Source organism: Canis lupus, chromosome 15 (genome assembly GCF_048164855.1).
Source record: "Canis lupus baileyi chromosome 15, mCanLup2.hap1, whole genome shotgun sequence".
Taxonomy (NCBI): domain Eukaryota; kingdom Metazoa; phylum Chordata; class Mammalia; order Carnivora; family Canidae; genus Canis; species Canis lupus.
The window spans coordinates 8,134,642-8,160,961 of NC_132852.1; the positions used below are offsets into that span (position 1 = coordinate 8,134,642).

Genomic DNA, 26,320 nt, shown 5'->3' on the forward strand with positions numbered 1-26,320 from the left:
AAGATATACACTGCAGGGACGCCTGGGTGGCTTGGCTGTTTAGAGTCTGTCTTCAGCCCAGGGTGTGATCCCAGAGTCCCAGGATCGAGTCCTGCATCAGGGTCCCTGCATGGAGCCTGCTTCTCCCTCTGCCTGTGTTTCTGCCTCTGTGTCTGTGTCTCTCATGAATAAATAAAATAAAATCTTTTATAAAAAAAAGAAAAAGAAAAAAAAAAAAGAAAAAGAAAAGAAATACACCGCGGTTCCAGGACTCAGGTAAGTTCCCTTTTATATCTTCTCTTTAATGTTTGGTGAGGAAATCTTTTGTTTGATTTTCCTTCTTTGAAAGGGACCATTCATTTCCTAAAGTTATAAATCTGACTATTGTTAGAGTCCAAGTGACAAAAGTTTGGGAAATGGAAAAAACACAAACACCAGTAAGATAATCCACGAAAACGGAGTCTAGGTTTGAATAGTGTTATTCATCATTTTTAATGGCATGATGCTGCAATTGTGTTGCTAGAAATATGACCTTCTTTCCTTAAATAACTGCTTTTAGGGTTTCCACGAGCCATTCCTCCTTCATTCTGAGCATGGTCCTGGGAACCTGTGTGAAGCAAACCAGGCCAGAGAGTGGTTTGGTTTGTGTTGGCCGAGGATTTGGGGGCACAGAATGAAGTGGAGTGGAGACCTCCCGGGAGATGAAGAATAAGCTGGGAGCTAGGCAATGTCTGAAAATTTGAGTCTATAAAATTGGGCAGTGAGAACACAGGAGCCCAAGTAAAGTATGTTACACGGTATCTATGAGCCAATTTGGAAAGTGGAGCCCAGAAGAGTCCCCTTGGGCACCAGATATGAGGTAAGGATTCTTTTACAGCTTGGCAGCTGTAGATCTATATGCTGGGAAAGAGATCAATTTTAGACACTTTAAAGTTATTAAAGTCTCATTTTCACAACAGACTCTCTCAACAGTGGACAGTTCAGCTAATGGGATAATTTAACCAAGAAACGAATTTATCCAAAAAATTCCTGAAGGACTGATAGAAGAAACTTTTTACTCAGGCAACAAAACCAGAATTTATTAAATTGTACCATGGACATTCGACAAGCAAATCTAATATTAAGAGTATTAAAAGTTGTTTTTTTTTTTTTTAACAGCAATATCCACAGGGACTTTTATTCCTTGACCTCACTTTGCCCCTCGATCCAAAATTCATACAAATTAAGTGGTGAAAGCTGACAAAACGTTTGAATTACCTTAAAATGACATGTTATGAATTTAAAGCAGAAGGAGAGAAGATGAACTAACATTTACCTAAAGTGACAGATGCACTAATTGCAAGCTTAACAGAGAAAGTGTTCCTGAGAATAAAAACACCAGAAGGAAATGACAATTGTAGGAAATTTCTTTATGATGTAAAAATTCTCTGGGGGAAAAATGGCATCAGATTTTTGCCTCTAATGAATTATTATAGAGTAAAATAAAAAAGACTTTTTAGGACCCAATAATCCCAGCTCCCACAGACCGGGCACCTGCTGCAGGTCAGGTACTGCACTTGGCCTTGACTTGCACACACTGTCTCCTCTGGCCGTCACATCAACCCTCCTCATTGCTCACATGAAGATGCAGATGCAGATAAGAAACAGACTTCTGGGAGGTTCTGTGATTCACCAGATCTGGGTTTAGGAGTCATTCATGCCAGGCTTCAAAACTTGATTTTTGAGCACAGGATCAATTTAGCTATTAATTCTATTTTTTCCCAAGTTATTCGTTGTCACATAAACAAGGAAAATATGTATATTCCAAGGGGGCATCCTATGGACACTTGAATCATATATTACTGGATTGTGCTAAAAGCATACAATCTAAAGGAAATTTTGTATCATTATCTTGGAACCTTTCAGGGTAAATCCTGTGACTCGAATTTTGACGGGAGTGTTGGTTTTTCCCTTCTAGAGTGGCCTTCTTTCTTGTCCAGGCTCTAAGCAAACTGAGAAGTAAGATGAAGAGTAATGGATATGGAAAATGAAAATGTTGCTAACCACCCTTCCCCCTAAACAAAACCCCATAAAAAAACCCCCAACAACTGAGAAGGTCTAAGTTGTTAAGGGCTAACTAAGCCTGGGAAATGAAGCCAAGATTAGACTTGTCCACCCTGCCAAGGCTTTAAGGACTGACTGTTTTAGGGGAAAGCCAGCTCCCTGGGGCCATAGAGACGGTCTACAGCTGGGAGCAGATAGCTCTCAAGAGGGAAAGTGTTGGGCTAGCTCTGCATGCCTAGTGGTTTCTTTTGAAATCTGTCAGTCAGATTAATCCCCCCAACCCCCCAGCGCAGAGCAAAGGGGCAGACAAGAGGTAGGTTGTATAGTCATAGAGTTACTTTCACAGAAGGGAAACAGCACTCCCTTTAACAGATTTGTTTTGTTTCTCCTTCCTCACTGGCTTAGCTCCTCAGCCTGTGTGTGGTTGGGGGCAGGGGTGGGTAGTCCTCTGTCCAGGAGATGAGCATTCTAGACCCGGCTGCTGTCACGCTCACGAGGCCACTCTTTACCCACTTTCCTGGGTGGCTCAGTGGTTGAGTGTCTGCCCTTGGCCCAGGGTGTGATCCCAGGGTCCTAGGATCGAGCCCCATGTCGGGCTTCCTGCATGGAGCCTGATTCTCCCTCTGCCTGTGTCTCTGCCTCTGTGTGTGTGTCTCATGAATAAATAAATAAAATCTTAAAAAAAATCCAAAAATCGAAAAGGCCAATCACTGCTCTCTTAATATCCTCTTGGCACCTCTCATAGGAAAGACACATTTTGCCCTGAGAAGGCTCTAAAATGAGTTTGCTGCTTCGTTAATTAATCTACTCCAGGGTGACTCTAGGTAAGACTGAAAATTTACTCACTGTTTTTATTTTCCATCCCAAGTTATGTCCAGCCGTGCTTTCCAACATTATCGCTGGTTCTAGAATGAGGCTTAATGACATTATTAAGAATGAAATATACAAATGCCGCAAAAATAAAATGCCAGGAAAGTTCAGTAGAAGCCATCTTCTGCTGTCAAATTCACAGAGAGAAACAAAAGGCTACACCCATTAAACTTTAAAGAAAATGTTTAAAATATAATTTTCTTGAGAATAGGAGTTAAAAGTTAGAATTTAAAATAATGCCTAATTTTCAATTCTGCTAGAGGTTTTTCTTAATTTATCTGGACACATGAAAATGGGGGTGGGTATTTCTTCTGGGCCTCATATATTTCATTAATTGAACCCAAGGTATCTAATATGTGTCTCTTTCTAGAATCCAAAGAGTCAATAGGTCATGCAGGCCTATAACTACACTGCCCCTCTATATACCAACTTTAAGAAAAATGGGCCGCCCTCAGGTCCTAGAATATTTTCCCAGGTAAAAAATCCCTTGAACTCATTATTCAATCTTAACTAAAATGGCAGTATAAAAGCTCAGTTATTTCTAAATGAAAGAAGGCATATTAATTTATCTATTGCTATGTGATAAATCACCCCAAAACTTAGTAGCTTAAAACAACAAACATCGTCTCACACTTTCTATGGTCCAGGAAACCAAGAGCACTTTCTCTGGTTGGTTTTCACCCAGAGGCCCTCATGAAGGTGCGTCCAGCTGCCCTCCAGGGCTGTGGTCAGCATTTCCAAACCCACTCGTGTGGCAGCAGACAGCCCACAGCTGCTCCCCAGCCGATGGACAAACACCTCAATCTTGCACCATGGGAGCCTCTCCATAGGCCGCCCGCGTGTCCTCAGAACATGGCTACTGCTCTGTCATTTATGTCCTAACTCCTGAGTCATGCACTGTCTTCTGTCTTATTCTATTCCTTAGGAATGAGTCACTCAGGGCGCCTGGGTGGCTCAGTTGGTTGAGCGTCCGACTCTTGGTTTCAGTTCTGGTCATGATCTCACGTGTGGTGGGAAGGAGCCCCTCCTTGGCTCCAGACTCAGTGGGTAGTCTGCTTGAGATTCTCTCTCCCTCTGCCCCTCCCCTCATTGCATGCTTTCATTCTCTCTCAAATAAATAAATCTTAAAAAAAAGAGAGAGAGACAGAAATGAGTCACTCAGTACAAGAATAACCTCCGCAGAGAATAATTACACAGAGGTTCTGATACTAAGAGGTAGGGAACATGGGGGGGGGGGGCCGTCTTAGAGACTGGCTCCCCAAAATAGGTGATAAAAATTTTAAAAATCATAATTTTTATTCTCATCAAGATGCCACTGGTCAGTTGATACAAAGTAAGTAGACTCTATGACATGTTAATTTAAATTAGTAGGGTTCCATCTCTGGCAAAAAAGGTTTAGTACCATGCACATACCATTTCTGGTAGAGAAATCTGCCCAGGCTTCTTAACTCTGTTTCCTTTCTCAGGCCCAAAGGAGAAGAACACCTCTTTTAGGCGAGGAGGCATGTGTTGAATGTTCTCGTACAAGTGTAGCTACTGCTCTAGTAACACTAACATTTCCACCGTGGGATTGGAGCAAGAGAGGAGCACAGCCACCAGGAGAGCATCCGTTCTGAGAGGAAAGCTACCCCCTTCCCCACCTGCCCTGCTCGCTGCATCTCTGCATCTCGGCCTGATGCTTCCCCCCACCCACCTTCCTTCTCAGAAGTCCACAGGGCTCTCCCAAATGCCAAATGCCACCAACACCCCGCACTTCTTCTCCAGAATGATGATCTCACTTTGATATTTGAGACTCAGCCTTTGGGAATGGTGTGGTTTTATTTCTCAGTATCACTTTTTCAAAATTCCCGTCTGCCTTGACTTCCTTAACCCTGCATTCTCCAGAACCTTCGGCTGTATCTGCAAGCTCCTTCCCTCTCTCTTCAGGCTCATCATCCTTGATGCATCCTTGAAGAGGGGACTCACAGACACCTGCCCCCAGGGCTGGTGTCTCCTAACCACGTGCTCTACCGTGGACACCGCACCGTGCTGTGGCTTCTACAACGTGTCCACGAGAGCTGCTCACAGTGCTCTTGCGTAGGCCCAAACCTGAATTTCCAGCTTCCGACTGTATATATATTTATTTTCAATATTCAAGGTGATCATGTAAATGTGTCCAACACACACACAAATATATACATCCGTGTTTACCAGAAACTGCTTTCCTTTATATATTCCTCACTCCAGGCAATCACATCCCCATTCTTGCAGTCACTGATGCCAGAAACAGCATGATCGTCTCTGATTCCACCTCCTTGTTGCCCATGGTCCCCCAGACCAGTTGAAGGGTGTGTACTACCAGATTTGTCCTGGGTTCAGTCTCTGCTCTACCATTTCTTACCTCTGTGACCTTGAACTACTTAACCTCCCTGACCCTCAATTCTCACATCTGGAATACAGGTGGCTCCAGGGGGCTGTTTTGAAGGTTTAATGGATGAGTGTGTGGGGTCCTTAACACAGTCGTGATCACAGAGATGGCAGCTGATGCACATTTTACGATCATTAATGTGTCGGCTCTGACTCTGGACTGTCTAGATTGTGTGCCCTCCTTTCTGCTGCTACTGCTTTAATTAATTTCCTTTTGTTTTCTCATGTGGATTATTGCATCTGACTGGCCTCCCTGTTTGTAGTTTCATGCCCTTTAAATCCATCATTCATATGTCCCATGCCTTCTCTTACTAAAGCCCAGAACTATTTGGGCCAGTCTGCTGCTTTAACGCTCCAGGGGCTGCTCACACTCTACAAGGTCCCGTTTGGTCCCTGACTCAGCATCCAGGTTCTCAAGAATCTGCTCGCAACTAGCTTTCCTCATCACACATTTAGACTGAAGCCACACTGGGCTCATCGCTGTTCCTGAGGGCACTTTTCCTAAACTCATGACTTTTTCGAAAAAAGAAAAAAAAAAAATCCCTCAGTCTGAAGTTCTCTATGCTGTTGCAGATATAAGCTAAAATTCCTTTCCTTTCTGCTGAATCAGCAGACTTCGTCTTACTGTCCTCACCACTTTTTAACCTCATCATGGTGGTTTATATGTTCATGTCCACAACAATATCGTAAGCTCCCTGAGAACAGAAATCTTGTCTGATTCTTTGGGCACAGTCGTTAACAGCTAGCAGATGACAGGGAAGCACTCATATACATGAATTTGTAACTCTAATAAACATTCCAGGTTAGGAGTTCTAAATTGCAGATTCTACTCCTCTGCCAAATTAATATGTTTCTGTTTTGATAATTATTTGCTTCTTTTCAACTTGGATGGTACTGTGGGTGCTAGGAATCGCACGGCCCATTCCCGGTGGCGTGCCATGTTAGCTCGCCTGTGGAAAGCAGAGAGAATGGGAGGCAGTAGGTTCACAGGAGCACCACGAAGACGTTAAAAATCAAATCTGAAATATAAATGCTACGTATAATAAGTAAACAAATCATTGGAAACATTTTTAATTAAAATAGCGAGAATCGTAACAGCAAGAATCCAGATGGAAGGTGTTTTCTGAAATTACTCTCTCTCACACCCTAAGAGTCATTGGTTCTAACTTGACTTAGAAACAGGTCCTGTTAAAAGAAGTTCAACTTTATTTAGTGCCACACAATTGACAGGTGCCTTTCCAGTGTTCATGCAGTTTTATATCAGAGTCTCATTTATTTCTTGGTTTTATTGAAGTTCTAGGCCAAATGTGAACCCTGTGGAGTTAATGAACAGAAGCATCCTTTTCTACCTCTATTAAAACTTGGCTATCGGCTATATAACACTGAACACACCTCGGCTTCTTAAACAAGGTGCCAATATAGCCTGCTCTGCTTATAGAGAAAATTAAGAAAGGCACCTTGGTGTCATGTATCGGAACGGTTCCAAATCCCTGAATGCCTGCTAATATAGTCTTCATTTTAAAAATAAATGAAATCTCTCCACTCACTTGGTTGAAACACAACTTGTCTGTTTAAACCTCTGCTTTCAAACATTTATCACGCCTCATAATTCCTCCTGTGATACCAGTATCCTAATTTCAAGACAAATCTTCAAATATAAATGCTAGTAAACATATAAGTTTCTTTCTTGTCTCTACTTAATTTAAAATTTTGATTATTTGTTAAATATAAAATTTGTATATGTTGTAGAAAAAATAGGGAAATATGAAAAAAGAGAATTTTATTTTATATCCAGATATATCTACTCTTTCTATTGTAACATTCCTAGATATTTCCCCATGTGTTTTACAACCTTTTATATGCTTATGTTCTGCTCCATAGAGTCTTGTAAAGTTGTGTCCTTATTTTGTCATTTAACACTATAACACATTTGCCCACGTTAATAAAGCTACTTGCATGCAAAATTTAATGGTCATATGATTACAGTTGACCCTTTAACAACTTCATGGGTCCATTTATATATGGAATTTTAAAAATAAATGTAGTACAGTACTGTAGATGCATTTTCTCTTCCTCATGATTTTCTTAATATCATTTTTTTAGCTTATTTTATTTTAAGAAGACAGTACACACTACATATAACATGCAAAATATGTGTTAATCAACTGCTATTGGTAAGGCTTTCATTCAATAGTAGGCTGTCAGTAGTTAAGTTTGGGGGAAAGTCAAAAGTTACATGCAGATTTTTGACTGCACAGGGGTTGGTGACTCTAACCTCTACATTGTTCAACGGTCAGTTGTATATCATCATTTATTAACCGTTCCCTTATTATTGGGTATTTTCGTGTATTTTAATGTTTCAGACATTATAAATAATGATGCCCTGCTCAATTTTGTGTCATAAAACTTATCTTCAAGAGTGAGATAGAAAATCTGTTGTTTTTGTAGCTTACAACTCTTCCCACTTCATAAAAACAGAAACCCATTTTGTGTGGGGAATCCTTTTTATTACGTCTTTGAAATCACTGTCAGCCTTATAATGAGCACACATTGGATTTCACAGCCCTAGCTACCTCATTTTCCTAGAGACTGTGACTGGTTCAGGGAAATACACATGATACAGGCCATGACAATCAGAGAATTTTCCAGATGGAGCTTATTATTCAGGCTACTAAATTGATAGGCACCTTTGCTCACTGTTCAGAGTGAATCTGCCTGAATGGTAGAGAAAAAGACAGAGTTTTGAACTATATTATTTAATCCTTGCCTTACTTAAAAAGCTCTATGCCACTACTTTTCAGTTATTTACACCTGTTATTATTTTAGTGTAAGCTAGTTTCAACTTGAATACCATTGCAAACCTGAAATAATCCTGATTAATAAAAATTGGATCTTTGAGGGAAAGTGGCAAGATGACTGATAAGAAGTCCCAGACTCTCTCTTCTACAGAGACACCAATTTGACAATAATACTACCATTTTCTTTGTGAGAAATTCAGAAATCCAGACATGAAACAACTAAGAAATGACAATAGTAAATCCTTCCTTATAAATAATTCCTTTAAATGTAAGTAGATTAAACTCATCAAAAGATATAAAGTGGCCGAAAAAGTAAAAAAAATCAAGATCCAACTATACACTGCCTTCATGAGACTCACTTTAGATTTAAGTATAGATGTAGACTGAAAGTGAAAGAAAGGACAAAGATATCCTATGCAAAAGGTGACCAAAAGAGAGAGAGGTGGCCAGACTTATATTAGGCAAAATAGACTTTAAAGACTGTAGAGACCAGTTAACAAAAGGGTCAATTCACCAGGAATATATACAAGTTATATATGCAACCAATATCATAAACTTAAATATATGAAACAAATATTGACATAACTGAAGGGAGAAATAGACAGCATTATAATAAGAGTAGGCAATTTCAATACCCTGTCAATATGAATAGAACATTCAGACAGAAGAGCAAAGAAAAAGAGGATTTAAACAAAACTATACACACATAGGCCTCGCAGACATATATAGAGCTTCCCTCCCAAAACAGCAGAACACATATTCTTCTCAAATACGTGCAGGCCATTCTCTAGGCTAGAGCAGCTGTTATATCACACAAGTCTTAACAGATTTAAGAATATTGTAATCATATCGAGCATCTTTCCTGACTACCATGGAATTGATCTGGAAATTAATAAAAAAGGAAAACTGGAAAAGTCACAAATATGTGGAAATTATGGAAAACTCTTGAATAACCAGTGGCTCAAAGAAGAAATGAAAAAAGAAATTTGAATATATCTTGAGACAAACAAGTGAAAACATAACATACCAAAACTTATGGGATGTAACCGAAACAGTACTGAAAGGAAAGTGTAAAGTCCTAACACCTACATTAAAAAAGAAGAAATAGCTCAAATAAACAGTGTAACTCTCCACATCAAGGACCTAGAAGAAGAGAGGCCAGGGTGCTCCCATGATTTCTCCAGCTCTTTCTCTGAGCAAATTTCCTACATTGCAAGGAGCTCAAGACTGAGGAGAGAATGAAGGTTCTTCAATGAAATAAGGAGGCAGAGATCAGAGTTTAGGGCATCTAAAGCAGCTTAAATCTGTGAAGTGAAGCATTGGGACAGATGCAGAGATGCAAATCCAAAAGATTATGTGAAGCTATGTCAAAGGCCTATGATTAGAAAATGGATTATGCATGTGGAGATGGAAGGTACTATGGGATTAAGAGTAGAACAGATATACTGGAAGAGATACTGCTCAGTGTTGGAGAAGAGAAGTACTTTGGAGTGACCTCAATATCTACCTTCTTGATACTCTTGGCACTTAGCTAAGGCAACAGAAGCAATTTCATAGCACCAGCCACATCATATAAAAGCTTCTCTGAATTTAAGGATTAATTCCCTCAAATAATATCTGCACTAACCCCTCAAGAAATGCTGTAGAGATACCTTAAAGCCTAAAATTAAGCTCTAGAAAGATGTGCAAAGAAAACACTTTGGGGGTTGACTCCCACTGAATTACAGGAATTGAGGGAATCTTGGGCTTTATGCAAATCCACACTAACAAAGCAAAAATTCAAGTCCACACAAGTTTATCATAAAAATCAGTGATTGAGCTACCTGCTAAAATAAAAATGGACACATTTCAGAAAAAGATTTTTAGAATTCCAGTCTCTACAGTATTTTATCCAATAAATCCAATATATTCTTAAATAAATCACAAGACATTCAAACAGAAAAATTTGATCCATAGTCAAGGAAAAAAGTACTCAATAAGAAAACCAATCTGAGATGGGTCAGTTGTTGAATTTAAGCAGAGAAAAACTTTAAAACAACTAGTATACGTTTCTCTTAAAAAGATCAGTTTTGTTGAGCAAAAGGGTAGAGAATCTCAGCAGAAAAATGGAAACTATTAAAAAAGGAATCTGCTGGAAATATTGGAATAGAAAAGTACAATAGCAGAAATAAAAAAATTTACCAATGAGCAGATTCAAGATGGGGAGAAAGAGAAAACTTGATGACAGTTAAAAAGAAATTATTTTATTTCAGCAACAGAGAGATAAAACTTTGAAGAAAAATAAACAAATGGGATGCCAGGAATTGGATGGAAAAATATATAGTAGTCTAATTTATTTTTACTTCATGTCTTAGAAGAATAAACTGGGATTGAGAAGAAAAATTGTATTTGAGGAAATAATGTCCAAAAACTTTTCAAATTTGAGAACACCAAATTACTTAGAAATACTAAAAGCTTCCGAGCAGAATAAATATCAGAGAACCATATTGAAGCACATCACAGTCACACTAGTGAAAACAAAGAAAACAAGAAAACTTGAGAACAGTCACAATAAAAAAGAAAATCATATACAAGGGAACTGTGGTAATAAGGATTGCTGATTTCTCCTCAGAAACAATGCAGGCTGGAAGACAATGGGATGTCTTTCTTTCTTCTCTTTCTTTCTTTCTTTCTTTCTTTCTTTCTTTCTTTCTTTCTTTCTTTCTTTCTTTGAGTTTATTTATTTGAGAGAGAGAGAGAGAGAGAGGGAGCTTGGGGAGAGGCAGAGAGAGAGGGAGAAAGAGTCTGAAGCAGATCCTACACTAAGTGCAGAGCCTAGTGAGGGGGTTCTATCCCATGATTGTGAGATCATGACCTGAGTGGAAACCAAGAGTTGGAACTTAACCAACTGAGTCACCCAGGCACCCTGGAATGGCACATTAAAAGTGTTAAAAGAAAATATAAGACTGTCAAGTCAAAATTTAATATCCAATGAAAATATTCTTCAAAAATAAGATGAAATAAAATAATTTTTAGGTATACCAACAGAAAGAAGGAAGAAAGAAAGAGAAAGAAAAAGGAGAGGTAAAATTCACCACCAATAGGTTTGGATTACAAACAATGTTAAAAGATGTCCCCTAAGACAGAACATTTCCCTAACTCTGGGAAATGAACAAGGGGTGGCAGAAAGGGAGGTAGGCAAGGGCGGGGGTGACTGGGTGATGGGTACTGAGGGGGGCACTTGATGAGATGAGTACTGGGTGTTATGCTATATGTTGGCAAATTGAACTCCAATAAAAAAATAAAAAAAAAAGATGTCCCCTAGGTCAAAAAAGTGTAATAGCTGGAAATTCAAATCTACAAAGAACAATTAAGAGAACTGAAAATGACAAATTAATTTAGAAGGTAAATAGAGATGACTGTTTTCTCTCTTCACATAACTTAAAGTAAAAAGAATAGCACTCTAGACTCAGATTCATAACACATGTAGAAGTAAAAGATAAATGCAGCAGAGAAAGGGCAGGGGCAGGTAAATGGAATTATACCTTGTACAGTAAGTGCATTTGCACAAAAGGGAGCCGGAAGTGGGAAACCAGTGAGGGAAGGAGGAAGTGGTAAGGTTGTGTTGATTGTTAGGGGGAACAATGGAGAAAGAATTGTAAAGTTCAAAGTGTAAAATATAAGGAGATATAATGCTGTCCCTAATAAGATTGGTAAGATGAATACTGCCATAGGGCAATAATTAAAGTGACACATACTACTAGCCTTAGAGCAACAACTAAAAAATAAAGAAAAGATAGGTAGCTAGGAAGCCAGCAGAGGAAATAAAACAGGCACTAAAAATATTTGACCAACTGTAAAGAAGGGTGGAAAGGTAGCCAAAACATAAGGGACAGATGAAAAATTAATAGTAACCTTATAAATGTAAACTCAACCACAGCAATTATGAAAAAGAGTTGCATAGAACCATTCATGACAGCTTTATTCACAATAGCCCCAAACTGGAAATGACTTAAATATCTCCCAACTGATGAACAGATTAGAAAGGTGTGGTATATACATATAATGGAATATACTACTCAATAATAAAAAAGGAAGAAATGCAACAAGGTGGTTATTCTTCAAAAGATCATGCTGAGTGAAAGAGCCAGAGTGCGAAGTATACAGGCTTTGTGATTCCATTAATAGCATATTCTAGGACAGGCAGAAGGAATCTGTACTGACTAATCTGAAAGTTGGCTGCCTGGGGCAGGAAATGGGGTAGATCCATTGCAAAGGAGGCACAAGGAAACTTCCGGTGATGATAGAAATGTTCTGTATCTTGAAAGGGGTAATGACTATACGGTTATTTGTCGAAAGTCATCAATAGTTATACAGTTATAACGGGCCCATTGTACTGTGTATAATTTATGCCACAAAATTATTTAAAAAATTTTTAAAAATATTAAAATGATATGAGTTGTGGGTTTGTGTTGAATTTAGAAAATGTGAAGTATTTTGAGGCTTTGAATGGCATCAAAGAAAGGTGTGGAATTTTTCTGTTTGTTGAAAGAGTCTTAGATCAAAAGGAAAGCAGTGCTTTTTGATGAAGGAAATTTGAGAGAAGCTGGTTTTCTTCATTTTGCTATACTCCTAAACCTAGCATGTTGGCCCGCTGAAAGTTATTGCTCAATAAATTTTGGTTGAATTTAATTCATGTTAATTTTCAGAAAATCAATAACCTGAATATATCAAATGATTGCTTTTCATATTTTAATATGTTCTTGTTCATCCTGAAATTAAAGACATAGTTTTCTAAATGAAAGATCTTTATTTTTAATAAATAAGGGATCTTTGGTCTTGTAAAGTGCTGTGCCATGTTTTACGTGGGTTGGTGTTTCCAGCACCTCCAGCATATTGACTTTTGATCCACCCTTTCTTCCAAACCAAGTTCTTTTAGGAAATTTGTTCAAAATTGTACCATGCGAGATATGAATGAAAATGATTGTTTATCAGAGACATATGTTAAATATTATGATTGATTTCTGCGGAAGGCTATATACTTTGCCATGTGTGCATTTCTTCCCTTCTCTCAACTCTGCCATCTTTATTGAGATATAATTAACATATAACATTGTATAAGCTAAATATGTATAATGTGATTATTTGATACACATATATATTGCTAAATAGTTACCACAATAAGAGTCGTTAAAACATCCATCAACTCATATAATTATAATATTTTTTTTTCTGGTAAGAACATTTAGGATTTACCTCCTTAGCAACTTTCAAGCATGCAATATAGTGAATGTCTTTTAAAAAGCAGATTTATTAATTCTTGTCAAAGATAATTGCTCTGTAAAATTGAGATGGGGCAAAGAACAGAAATTTAAGTTTACATGGGAAATTCTGAGTTTGGATGAGGCTGCAATGTACCATTATAATACAGTGCACTTGGAAACTGTCAAGTTTGTAGATTGCCAAACACCCTTTGGAAGGAGGAGCTGTGGGTAGATTTTGAATCTGAGCCATTTACTGTCATATAAATAGAAAGACCTATTTCTTTAAAGGATATACACATTCTTTTAAACTCTGAAGTGTCACAAGATCACTAATGATTTTAAGTGTTATCTTGTACTAAATGTCTGTTTTAAAGTTTAGCTCTTCTGTTTTCTTTTTTTTCTTTCTCTCTTTTCTTTCTTTCTTTTTTTTTTTTTTTTTAGAACAGATTCATGGAGCTCATTAGGTCCCTGCATATAATTTATACTGGATTAAAAAAAAAAAAGGGGGAGATCTCTTTCGGTTTTTATTATAAAGCTCTTTGGGGCTATTTTCCTTCAATCTAATTTGGTTAATTAGCTGCTTTTGGTACTTAGTAACAGATATTGATATTTGTATTTGAAACATTAATGAATATGGAACTAATTTGGGAAGAATGTTTAGGGATAGTGGACTATTTCACAGTAAAAATTATTTATCAAGTTTGGAAAAATACTTCCGGGTGTTCTATTAATTATTGTAACATTATCCTATACAAAGAGCTCTCCATTGACGTCAAATGATTTATCAGGTAGTCTTTAGTGAAACCTATAGTATACTGATGACAGATTAGAAATTGACATGTAACTATGGATACAAGATAGCACTAGTGAAGCAATAAATCATGGTTTGATTAGACTTTTCTCTCATGAAATGAAGACGTTAGAGCTCAGTTAGGCGACACCATTGATTTTCCTGTCCTGAGTTACTGTCTGTCCCTCTCTTCGTGTCCCTCCCCCCTCATAATTAAAATAATAGCTTACAACAATCAGCTTTTGTCTGAACATCAGTTTGAAGCCGGGGCTCTTGTGAACTCCATATCAAATCTTGTGAAAACTTCCAAATAATGGAAATATTTTTATTTTATTTTATTTTATTTTATTTTATTATTTTATTATTTTATTTTATTTTTTTATTTTATTTTATTTTATTTTATTTTATTTTATTTTATTTTATTTTATTTTATTTTATTTTATTTTATTTATTTTCCAAATAGGGGTTATATGATTAAGGTATTTGGAGTGACTAAAAGAATACATTCCCTGGAATTCAGTTGCCTGTCGAGGTGTGGCCCATGGAGTGGGGATGGGGCATTCACAGAGCCCCACACTTGTGTAGACAAATGTGCAGCATATTTTTGTCCAATCCTAACCTGGACGCTTAGGTTGCTGGCAGATAACATTGACACACTAGGCTTCGGAAAGTTCCAGGCCACTGGGATCACACAAATAAATATTGTATAAGCCTGCATACAAGCAGAACCTGAAGTGGTGTACTTCATGAAAAGACAATTGAAGGAATCTTGAGGACACTGTGTTTTAGTGTGGCCAAAGGGAGGCAATGATATTTTCATGTGAGGAGACATATATAAGTTTTATTGTTTTATTAATACAGATATATGTAGAGGGATATCTATACAATTTTTAATCATTGGTCTTAGTACTCTATAGTTGCTTTCCAGCTATTGAGCTGTGATTCTCTGTTTTTAAAATGATTATCATTGCTATGTTTTGTGTTTAAGAAAATAACCTTTTGAAATTTTTCTCTTTCTTTCATAAGTAGAGCGTATTCCCAATATGCTCTCAATCAAGAAGCATTAAAAATAAATTACAGACTTTACCCCAACTACTTTTATAGGCCACATATCCTAAATGTTGATATTTTCCCCATGAGTTTTCTTTAATGGAATCAGAAGGACAATAATAGGTATGTGAAAACTTATTCATCATAATATCACTAACTTTATCTTGTCTTTCTTTAGGTTGATTGGTATTGATTAATTTAAGCTCTGCAGTGATTGTTTGGCAGAGATGCTTGTGAATTCCATCGGTGAATATAGCATATTTTTCTGTACTACTAAAAAAAATTATATGGGAAACATTTTCATTTCAGATATGTGTTTTTATTTGCAGTTATAGGATGTAAGTGATAAATAAATGATAGAGCCCACATGTTCTTACTTTAGTAAGTCCAGTTCTGAGTCTAAGAAGTGGTAATAGTTTTATCCTTGACAAAATGCTAGAAACAGCTGTACTTTTACTTTCTGCTGATGTGAATTTTCCATGTTAAAACATGAAATGCAGTGTATGTGTGCTTTTTAAAACTCTCTTTCACTCAATACTGTTATTACTACTAAACCAAATGTCTTATGTAGTGTCTGGCAAATGTAAACAGATGGGGCATCTTTGCTGACTATCATCTGGTTAGTGTTTATTAGTGGCCAATTTACTGCCAAGAGCCCTCATACTTTGCAATCTAAAATTCTATGCAATATTTACTTTATACTAACCTATAACAAATATGTCTTTACTTTTTTATATCTTTACTTACATCAGTGTCTTAGGTTTATTTTGGCAAATATCTTGAGAATATATGACATGGAAGGTGCTCTGCTGGACTTGTCACTTGGGGGTCTACTCATACTCTTGAGACATTGCTCCTTTCTGATACAACAACATTGTTGTTGTTGTTGTTAAGATTTTATTTATTTATTCATGAGACAGAGAGAGAGACAGAGACACAGGCAGAGGGAGAAGCAGGCTCCCTGCAGGAAGCCCAATATGGGACTCAATCCCAGGACCCCAGGATCATGACCTGAGCCGAAGGCAGACGCTCAACCACTGAGCCACCCAGGTGTCCCAGATACATTTCTTGTTTTAAGAAACAATGAAGAATTCTGGACATTCCTATAATTGACTGGGAAATGATGAATAGTGTGCGATAGATTTTCTTATTCCCCAGATAGCAACAGCTCTGTGCAACTTTGTTATCTAGACATGAAAGAAAACAAAATAAAGAATCTCAAAGAATCCCAGATTAGTATTATTAGGGGAGAAGTTTAGAGATGCTGCCTCTACATTTTCTACCACTTCACACACATTTTTATTCGGCTCAAATATATATTCTTTTAAATTAGTAATAGATTGAGAAACAAGGAACTGTTCTCAAATTAATGATATTGAGACCAAATGAGGACTTTCATATTTTCGCTATTGAAATAGTTGGTGTTTTTCCATGACATTTCAAACTACTCCTTTAGAACAAAATTTACTTTGGTCCAGATTTCAAGATGACCAGGTGCTTGGGGTTGCTCACACATTTGACCTAGAAACTCTTATTTATGGCTTATGAACATTTATTGACTTTTTACTCTGGGTTGGATACTGGACTATAAAATGATGGAGAAACCCTCCTCCCTTGAAGGCTTGTTGCTTGGTTGGTAGAGAGACACACATAAAGACAGATGCAATTTAATGTTCTATATGTAGGGGCGCAGAGGAGGAGATAGGGTTGGAACTGGTCAATCCTACTTAATGGAGCTCATGAAAGAATTCACAAGAAAGGTAACATTTGATCTGTGTCTGTAAAGATTGAAGTTTGCTAGGCAGAAGAGCGTGAGGAGAAAAGAACGTTCCAGTGGACACTGGAACAAATATTTTATATTTTTGTTAAGACGTTACTTCATTTTTAGTGAAAGAAAATGCTTTCAGTTTTAAATGGAAGATTTCAGATTTTGAACTTTGAACTCTTAATTAGAGTAAATGTATCAGAAATTATAAGAATCACAGTTGCTAACAATTATATAATATGAATCTATCGATATATGTGACCTCTTGTTCAAAGAGCAAACAATAATGGTTACATGAAGTAAACAGAAAAATCTTTTATTAGTGAAGAAAAGAAAAACCAGGGGATTCACATTGCTTTCATAAAAGCATATTTTCAGGGTGCCTGGGTAGCTCCGTCAGTTGAGTGCCTGCCTTTGGCTCAGGTAGTGATCTTGAGGTCTTGGAGTGAGGTCTTGGGATGGAGCCCCAAGTGAGGCTCACTGCTCAATGGGGGAGTCTGTTTCTCCCTCTCCCCCTGCTCCTGCTCTCTTTCTCTCAAATAAGTAAAATCTTAAAAAAAAAAAAGCCACATATTTTCACTTGAGAATCACCCAGTGTGCTTGTTGAAAATATGAAATCCCTGACCCTACCCAAGGAGATTCTGATTCAGTGGGTCTGAAGAGGAGGCTCTGGGCTTTGCATTGCTAATAAACTCCGCAGGTGGTTGGTGTGTCCACTGAAGTGAAGCATGAGTACTGGACCTCCTATGGTGAAAAAGTGTTTAATATTATTTTTTGTGACCTTTAAAGCATGTTTATGTGCTTCAAATATATTTGATTGAGAAAGTAGAAATTTTCTCCCACTTAATTCAACTGACAACAAGACATGGCCATGCGAGGCCTTAACCCATGTGGGTAACAGCGGCTCACTCTGATGGAAGGGCACATTCCCGTCCAGGCAGTGGTCCTGAAAGCATAGCATAAAAGCAATGGGAAATACAGCCTCTATCCCCTTGCTCTTTCTCACCATTCGGTCTACATATTTGCCACATGAAGTATCCCACTCAGGAAATGCTGGGTTAGATTTCATTTGAGCTAGTATCATTTCTTCTCAGATGTATCAACAAAATTAGTTAGGAGAGGCACCAAAGAGCAAGCTGCATTCTTTCCATGAATGCTCTCTGGGTGCATTGCAGGATCCCCAGCGGAGGTGTGGGCATTGTCTCTGCTGAGTAGTATTTGCTTCAGCATAGTCTTTTGGGTTATTCTGTTACACTTGTAATGCTGATAAGCAAATACATTGTTGGCTTAGTTAAAAAGACTTTGTGGACTTGCAGGTGTGACGTCCAAATGTAGACTTCTGAAGGATAGGAAATAGGGAGATAAGAGGTGTGACTTTCATTCTTTGGTACCTGAGTTCCCACTGTTCTCCATTTTGCCTTCTTTGCTTCCTCCTCAGTCTGGGCCTTGGTTACACCACTTCCCATCATTCTCTTGTTCTTCTGTTAGCACAGACAGCAGCAGGACAAACAAAATTGAGATTCCCCTCAATTTTGACAGTGACAGTTTTCCTGGTTCATGACCTGAATATTTTCCAGAATTAGTTTATGATGTATGGCTCAAAGTTCCTCTTCACATTCCGATTACTAAAATAAATAGTCATCAAAGCTCTTATTTTACATTTTATAATTCAGTGGTGATCATTGATATTTAATGTACGTGCTACGTGTTGCTTAGTTTATATGTTTAAAATTATACCTATAAATAAAGGTGTCATTTGTTTTACACCAAAAATTAATTAATATTGCTCTTTATATTTTATTTTATTTTTTTTTGGGGGGGGGGTGCTCTTTATATTTTAGCTGCCAGATTGTGCAGACCACAAAATGACGAGAAATTACTTTTTCTACTGTCTTTATTTCAGGTACTGATGACAACAGGGCAATTTTCTTTTAGGGGGATTCTTTAGAAATCGTATAAATCCCAACAAATTCCAATTTATTAAACTGCAAATTTTGAAGCCTACAATAGATGGGAGGGGTTTTTACTGTTGTTGTTTCAGTCCTTTTGTCATGTCTGGGTAATAATATTAGAAACAGATCAAAAGTCCTTGAACTTTACATAAGACTGGAACACACTAGATGGTGCTCTTATCCCAATTGCGATCGGGCCCTGGAAACAGTGCTAGAATAAAGTTAGAATAAAGCTAGAATAAAGGAGAGAATGCTCAGCGTGCATATTGGGTTTTGTCTTCCAACAGAGGATACACTCATGTCAGATTGTATAATTCCCATCCACCGCATTGTATTTGCATTTTCCTCAGAAATGACTTGCTGAAGCTTTGCACTAGCACAGCCTTGATTTGACTACACATGTGTGGGTGTGAGCATGTGTGAGCACATGTGTGTGATTGGGACCAGGCAGGTAGTCTGCTTTATCTGACTTAATTTCTGATTTTATTGCTCACGATTTCATCAAAGGAGCACTCCGTTGCAATCGACTTCCTTGGACATAGGTTACCTCCTGCCACCTCCTTGTTTCCCACTATTTTTCTCCATATGGGATATCTGTCCATCACCTGTTTCCATCGATATTTTGTCCATTCTGCAGGACCAATTTCAGATGCTATGCCTCCCATGAAGCCCTTCCTCATTGCTTTAATTATTTTTCTGTTACATTGAATTCCTGTAAGACTTCCATATACTCAGTTTATGCCTATCATTCTCTGCTTCAACATTCTTCATATATTTTTCTTATTATCTTGAGAAATGGACAATTCCTTATGCAGTTCCTTCTCCTTCTTCTTCCTACATCAACCTTTACAGGAAATACTACATCTTGAACACAATTGGTGCTTACAAATGTGCGTGCATTGAACGAAAAGAAGAATGAATAAGTGAATTGCTATTAGAAAAGCATTTGTCTGGATACCCTGTTTGCTCTCCATCTTTCACCACACTGCCCTGGACTGGAGAAATTGACCTCTATCGATTACATCGATCACTCTTTCCTCTGGCTTCCAGTTGACATAGCCAATAGAAAGTACAATAAGAATTAGGAAGGCAAGAGAAAAGTAGAGGTATTTATTCTTCAATCTCACTCTGTGCCAAGTCATCGGTCGTCTCCAGCTCTGTTTCCTCCCATAAGGCCACAGCCCTTGACGGGTATCTAGTAATCACTCCCTCCCTTTGCCCCTTCAAGCCAAGAGGTGGTAACTTTGACACTTCACTCTTCCTCATTTGCGTTAACTTCGTCTCTTTAAAAAAAATTTTCTGGTTTTCTTGAGAAACAATTGACCTACATCATTGTATAATTAACTCTGTCTTTATTAATCTCTCTGCAATCAACTGATGGAAATGTGACATTTATGACCCACGTACAAACTAAGACCCATAGAAGGTCCTTAGAAAATGAGTTGGCTCATATAAGACATTATTCTTTCTGATAATGTGACGAGGCATCATGTCTTAAAGGATTGTTTGTATAACTGAGAAATGTGATTTCCTCTTGCTCTCAGGTCAGAAGATAGCCTACTCTGATACACACTAGTGCTTGCTCTCATTTGCTAAGGTGTTCAAAATAAGCATATTAATTATTGGAGGGTATTTATTATTGCATAGAAAAAATTATCTACAATAATATTAGTGATAACTTTCCTTATATTCAGGCTAATTGCCATGTACATATTTTCTTATTTTAAAACATTCCATTTATTATTTTTCTGCTAATATACAGAATCACTGACTCAAAGAACTAAAACAATGGGTTTCAAATCATTATGTGAGAGGATTCCCAAATCAAATGTTTACTTCAACATAAAAAACAAAATGCATGTGAATTTAACCTTTAGCAAATACATGGTGAAGATGGGCATCAAGATATTAGATGGTATAAGAAGGTATATTGAATTGACAATACTAATCTCTCATGTGATAGGATTCAGATGAAAATCTTTTCTGCTTACCAAAAGAAAAAAAAAATGACTTAAACAGGTTTAGGAATCTGTTCATTGATCCTCTTCCAACACAGACTATAGCCATGCAGAACTTTTTTTCAGCAGTAAAATAGCAGTAATTTATGTAACTCACAGAGGTTTTAAGATGGTTAAATGGCATAACAATATATACAGCATCCTGCTCAGGCCTGGCAAAATGTGTTCCATAGATCCTAGTTGTCTTATTTTTCTCAGAATCAGACAGTCAGCTGCCAGATGATCACATTGAAGCTCAGGCCTCCTGATTTCAAGGTCAGTTCTGACTTACTGATGCTGACCCAATTTGCCTTCGTGTGCATTAATTTCTTTTTTCAGTTATACTTTTCTCTTTGCAAATATGTAGAGTGTAAAAGCATCTCAGGAAAATCTAGGCTACAATATGGATTTTAGTCTGCATTAGAAGTTCCACTGGTATCGTGTATGTAGTTATTATCTTAGACCTTTGTTCTTTTCCCCTCTGATACTCACAAACTCTGATACAAGAAAGCCATGGCCTACGTGATTAGAGCATTTGATTTTTCATTCATAATTTGCTATCATTTTTGAGATTGTGTATTAAATGGCCCCTTGGACCATGTGTTTCTGGCTTAGACCTTGTAGACACTGCCTATCCACTTCCTAACATTGGACACCTGATCTCTGGAAGAATGGCATGAGTCCTATGTGCCTCTCTCTCTTGCAGTTGTGGGACTGGCAGCCAACAGAATTCCACTTCCTACCAATCTGACCCATTCTTTGGCTGACTAGGTCATAGGCCTGACATTGGGAGATAAGGCAATTTGGGGGGAGAGAAGTTTTTAAATTTGTTTTGAATGTAGAAATTTGAATCAAATTATTTTTTTAAATATTTTATTTATTTATTCATGAGAGATGCAGAGAGAGAGAGGCAGAGAGACAGGCAGAGGGAAAAGTAGGCTCCTCATAGGGAGCCTGATGTGAAACTCGATTCCAGAACTCGGGGATCACGCCCTGAGCCAAAGGCAGATGCTCAAAGGCTGAGCCACTAGGCATCCCTCGAATCAAATTCTATTTCTGGTTAAAGGAAATTTGTAGTTGTTGAGTTAGAACTTTGTAGTTCTTGGGTAGTTGTTTAATCTGCTTTAGTTAAAACCAGTTGGATATTTTCACTCTTTGGATGTCCAGGAAAGGACAGCCATGCGGAATCAATAGATAAAGGTGAAAATATCACATAAAACTTTCAGAGAAAGAAAACATCTGAATCCCAGTCCCTGAATAATAGAATACGGCTCTTAATTTTCTTTCTTTCTTTTTTAAATTTTTATTTATTTATGATAGTCACAGAGAGAGAGAGAGAGAGGCAGAGACATAGGCAGAGGGAGAAGCAGGCTCCATGCACTGGGAGCCCGACGTGGGATTCGATCCCGGGTCTCCAGGATCGCGCCCTGGGCCAAAGGCAGGCGCCAAACTGCTGCACCACCCAGGGATCCCAGCTCTTAATTTTCTTTAAAAATTTTCAGTTTCTCCTGAATTTTGCCTCTCGGTATTGATCAAGCTTCATATAATACATACATACACATGCCTGTATGTGTTCGTAATTGTAAAATCATATTTTGTGTGTGGGAATATATGTATATAGAGATAGAAAAATCTTAAGATCATTCTTATGTGTTCTAGACCCGATCATGTCCAGATTTTTGTGGAGAATCAAATAATTTTTCTTGCTGATGAGGCTGCCTTGGCCAATACCAGCATATGCAATGCATGAAGGACAATGACTGTTTTCAACATAGAAGCCCACAAAAGAATATTCCATTGATACGTGAATTACTTCCCAGAAGTGCTATTACTTACAGAGTGAGTCGTAAAGCACAAGCTTTCTGCCCATGGTGCACCAAATACAGCTGAGGGCTGTGTGTACTTGGACACAGAAGGGCCAGGAGTGACTTCCTGCAGTACTACATGTCCTTAGACCCCTGCTTAGGTCCCAACAATTACCTCAAATGAGAGAGATATAAGAAAGATGGTGTCCTAATCATCTTCCACTTTTATCAAACCAAGGTCCCTGGAGGAAAACCAGGAAAACCCCACTCAACACAGAAAATATGGATCCCAAAGTATGGAAAAAGGACAGGAAGTGAAATAAAAGAGAATACTATTGCCATATACATTAAAAAGATGATTTTTTACCTATATATGAAGGATTGTTATACATACTAAGAAAAATCTGAGATGACATTTTTTCCCTGAAAGAAGTATGTTTTTTTTTCTTTTTTTTCTTTTTTTTTCCTTCAATGATAAATCACAATATTTGGCAGACATTTGTCTCAGAACATGCAAATTATCATTTGAAAATAGTAATTGCTAACATTTCTGAGAACTTGCCATGTGCTAAGTGTTTTATATTTCTGCTTAACATTTGCCACCACCCTGTGACATATTTTCTTTCCTCCATTTTACTAAGAGGACCTTAGGGGATTAGGACAATAACCAGGTCAAATATGTTATTAATGGAGGCCAGAATATAAATGGCTGTCCAGCAACTGTGCATAATCATAACAAAAAAGAATGAGGGAATTATCAGTAACACAGATGCTTTTCATTTATAACTCAAGATACTAATAAGATAGAAGAATGATTCTTGAAGAAATCAGAGATACTTATCAAAGTGATCTTTCCAAGCCTATTGGCCACAGGATGATAAAGGAAGGCACCACCTGAGCATATGAAATAGCAATGGCTAACTTTAGTCTTTGTTAATTAACACATTTTATCCTTACTGAAAGCAAAAATGGCCTCAACCCTGGTCTTCAGAGGACAACATAAGCTTGATAATAGCATTCACTAAGTTACACTTCTTATCTGGTTTTGCACACTTGGGAGCTAAGATCCTGATTGTGATAATCACTGCTAGTTGGGTGATCTTCACAACTGCAATTGAGGAGCAAACGTTAAATAAAATCAAATGCCACCTAAGTATCTAAATAAAAGTCGAAGTTCAAGCAAAGAGGATGAGTATGAAAAGAATTCAGAATAAAGAAGTAGATTTGTTGAATCCAATTTAATTATACAGCGACTTATGTGAGAAGATTGCAGATTCAAATCAGACTTGAAAACTGGGTAATGTGATGCTAGACCCCAAAGACAAAGTCTTCAGGAGTCATTTAGAAGGCATGAACTTTGAGTCCCTATTGGCATTGAGGTAACCATAAGTGGCTCAGCTCATTATTTAAGAACATACAAAAAATTGGTTATATGCACTTCCACCTTTCTTGACCCTTCCCTCAAAAATCTCTCTAGTTAGTATGAAACCTCATCAGCTGAGAAGATAACCTCAATGTTCTTTGGATAAAAACCCTAGTTATCTTGAAAAGGTAGAATTATTTAATTAGTGGGTATTATAGATTCACCTGGGGAACTGAAATATCTGTTTTCTGTTTCTTTTCATAGCTGGACCTGCTGAGATTTAGCTGGATTCACAAAAACCCATCCAGGGACTACACTTTAGTCCACATCAGACTCCCTTGTAACTGTAACCATATCACCAAATTGTGGACAACCCAATGTGAACAGTGCTGAGTTATGCTCCTTCCTGGTCTTTCCATTAAAATAACTGAGTGTGCAGTACCCTAGCTTTTTACTCCCTTCCTGCTAGATGGGAAATGGTTACAACTGCTTTACTTTAAAATATAGAACACATTTTGGAGATGGGACAGTCTAGTCAATCCAAATAGAGGAGTCACTTTACTACCCATCTACTTCTAAACTCTTAGATGAGAAAGAAATAAAACTATATCTTGTTCAAACAAATGTATTCTAAATAGCTTTATTGAGATACAATTTGATATACCATAAAGTTCACCTGTTTTAACCATATAGCATTTATAGAATTGTGTGACCAAGACCTTAACTTAATTTCAGAACATTTTCATCACCCCCAAGCCCTCAGCTGTACCCCTCTGTCCTAGACATACACCAACCTACTTTCTGTCTCTATAGATTTGCCCATTACGGACATTTATATAAGTGATGTTATGTAGTATGTGAACTTCTGTGACTAACTTTCATTCAGTATAATGTTCTTGAGGTTCATCCGTTTTGCAACATATGTCAATTCTTCATTCCAAGTCATTGCCACGTAATATGCCATTGTATGGATACGCCATAGCTTGTTTTTTCATTCATCATTTGATGGACATTAGGGTAGTTTCCACTTTTTAGCTAGCATAAACCATGGACATGAACTGAAAAGGTTTTATGTGGACATGTTTTTTTCATTATTCTTAGGTATATGTATGTAAGAATAGAATTACTGTCATATAGTAACTCTATGGTTAAAAATTTGAGGAACTGCCAAACTATTTCCAAAGTGGCTGTAGCATTTTTTATGTTCCCACCAGTAATATATATATATCATATATATAACATATATATATATATACACACACACACACTAAATTATTACATAAATCATATACTGGAATAAAGAAATCAGGGACAGATGACTTATGAGAATATTTAGACTATGAATCTAAGAGACAGAGAGACAAACAGTGTTCACTTGTTGAAATATATTCTAAGAACAGTTTGTGGCCTAAGGAATGTATTACTTCACGTATAATGGGAATTTTATATATACATAAATAATATAATATATACATATATATATATATGAAATGTGTCTTGAAGTATCTTTTTTATAAATTAAACTTCTACCCTTGAGTGATAATCAAAATATTTAAAAACTAATGCAGCTTAGGGAACAACCAGTGTTGTGCTGAAGTCCACTTAAACTGACCCTTGAGAACTAATTGCTAAATATTTAGGAATTTTATCAGCCAGTTATTAAGTCTTTGGTACTTTGAAATCATCTGTTGGTGAAGTATTTACACCACAGAAAGTGACAAATGCTACAAATCAGGGGCTTTCTGTTCTGGAAAACTGGTTTACCACACCACTGCAACCAACCAATAAAAATGGATGCTAATACCGTAGGAATAGAGGCTGGTTGTAAATAACGATTTCTTCTGCATGAGTTGAATTTCAACTCTTTTTATTCCCTTATTAATACATGGGACATATGGTTTAATTCCAGCCAGATATAAGTATAGAAATAGTAAAATAAATTCAAAGCATTCATACTTTTGTGTTGTCTGGAAAGTACTTCACCTATGTGTTATGTCAGTATTTTTAACAGATTTTGGCATTTCAGAGAATGTAGGAGATTGACTTAAGTTTTAATTTATAAAATGAGAATTGACTTAGGCTCGTGACTTTAAGTTAGAAAGTAGGAGAAAATTATTGTTCATAAACAATGCTAAAAATTTAGAATGACTTGGTGCTCACTGTAATTTATAAGCTAAATTTATTAGATTTATAAAAATGCTTTAAGTACTTTAAAGGTGGAGGATCTGGGTCGCTCAGTGGTTGAGCATCTGCCTTCGG

The 26,320-nt window shown here is 37.2% G+C and overlaps 1 long non-coding RNA gene across 3 annotated transcripts in view; it reads left to right on the forward strand.

Moving 5' to 3' along the window:
- Positions 1–24,878, forward strand: part of LOC140604612 (uncharacterized) — a 41,197-nt gene extending 16,319 nt beyond the window's left edge. Inside the window, exons 3-4 of one of the 3 annotated variants that reach the window (XR_012007423.1) lie at positions 539–838; positions 4,359–5,803. This is a non-coding gene — a long non-coding RNA (uncharacterized lncRNA). Of the gene's footprint in view, positions 1–538; positions 839–1,137; positions 2,351–4,358; positions 5,804–24,325 lie in introns of those variants that run through there. The other 2 variants (XR_012007421.1, XR_012007424.1) reach the window with 2 other exon arrangements.
- The last annotated feature ends 1,442 nt before the right edge of the window (positions 24,879–26,320 follow it).